Here is a 1,461-nt window from a genome sequence, read left to right as displayed (position 1 = left end):
CTTCAAAGTGCCAGCAAAAGACTGGTGATATAACGTACCTCGGCAGTCTAAATACACTGTATCGTACAAATAGATACCAATAGAAGCTTTTCAAGCCGTTAAACATCTACAATCCCTGCCCGCAGTACGGTTGGTGTTTTTCGTTTAGCGGGGGTTATGTGGGTGGTGACCTCTCCTTTACCTCTTGAATAATCTGATACTTGTATAAGGACATACTGATACTTGTATAAGGCATTGTAATCATGTATATACAAGGCCACCCTGTTCCGTGTGTTATGTACATATCACTAGTTGCTTAACCAGAGGGTGTAAGGCTTGCAGGGCATATGTAACTTCAGAGAATGACACCCAGACAGATAAATCAAATGAATCAAATCAAGCTTTATCATCATGACACGACAAAAATACAGTGACGTTCGGACGACCAAGTATCAAACTACAATAGGGATACAGAGTAAGGGAAAAAACTTTATAGTATGCAATTTGATGGGGTTAAACGTTAGTGCCAGTATCTTTTCTAGTTCAAAGCAAGCTTTTATCTATCTACCTATCTTTAATAGCATTACGAGAGCTAAACGATTTATGTGTGGCTTCAAATTCAACTCTACCTAGCCCCTTGTCTCCTGTGGATGGACTCTGAATGAGTGATAGCGGACTCCGCGGCAGGTGTTTTGGGTAAACATGTGCTGCTCAGTCTGGTCGCTACCGGGGCCCAGAATAAAAGGACAAGCTATCTGACTCAGAAAATAGGACACTACCCCCCCCCCCCCCCATACACCTCTGTTAAAAACGCCATAGATGTTGCCAAGCTGGTAGCTGCTATTGACAACAACAAAAATTCCAGCGGAAAGTCAGGACAGCGAGTATGGGAGAAACCTGTCATAATCGGATGACACCCAGGCTACTAGTTTCTTTTATGGTTAGCTTTGAAATACAATACAATAGGACACTATTCTGTTCTTAGGCACACGGCAAAGAAGAGAAAAAAATGCAAGAGCTTGGACAGAAATTTGATAAGAAGAAGAAATTTCGAATGTATTTGTATCTGAACAATACTAGCTAGTATCTATTATTTCGTGGCTCTGAAGTCAGGTATGTGTCCACAACTACTACCCCTTCAAACAGTCTTTAGAAAACAACCCCGCTTTTATATCAATTAGTTTTATGGCTGCATGCATGGTGGGTTCTTGAAACATGTGATTTTGGTGAACATTTTGCTACATTTCTACCAGATTGCACGGATTATTCTAAGGCCTCATATGTATACACAGCGTGGGCCAGGAAACATATGATATATGGAAAAAACATGTTTCATCTCCTTTTGTGTGCTACTGGTACATTTAATTCCTCAATTACGTTGTAAGACCCGGTGACCCTTCTTGGAAGACATTGTCTAGTATCTAGGTCAAGGACGCCGATTTCCATATAGGCCGCTGGAACATTCTTCATGGCTATCAATAT

This window comes from Branchiostoma floridae, chromosome 7 (assembly GCF_000003815.2).
Source record: "Branchiostoma floridae strain S238N-H82 chromosome 7, Bfl_VNyyK, whole genome shotgun sequence".
In the NCBI taxonomy this organism is placed as follows: domain Eukaryota; kingdom Metazoa; phylum Chordata; class Leptocardii; order Amphioxiformes; family Branchiostomatidae; genus Branchiostoma; species Branchiostoma floridae.
The sequence above is the reverse complement of the archived record's forward strand: the minus strand, read 5'-3'. Positions refer to the sequence as shown.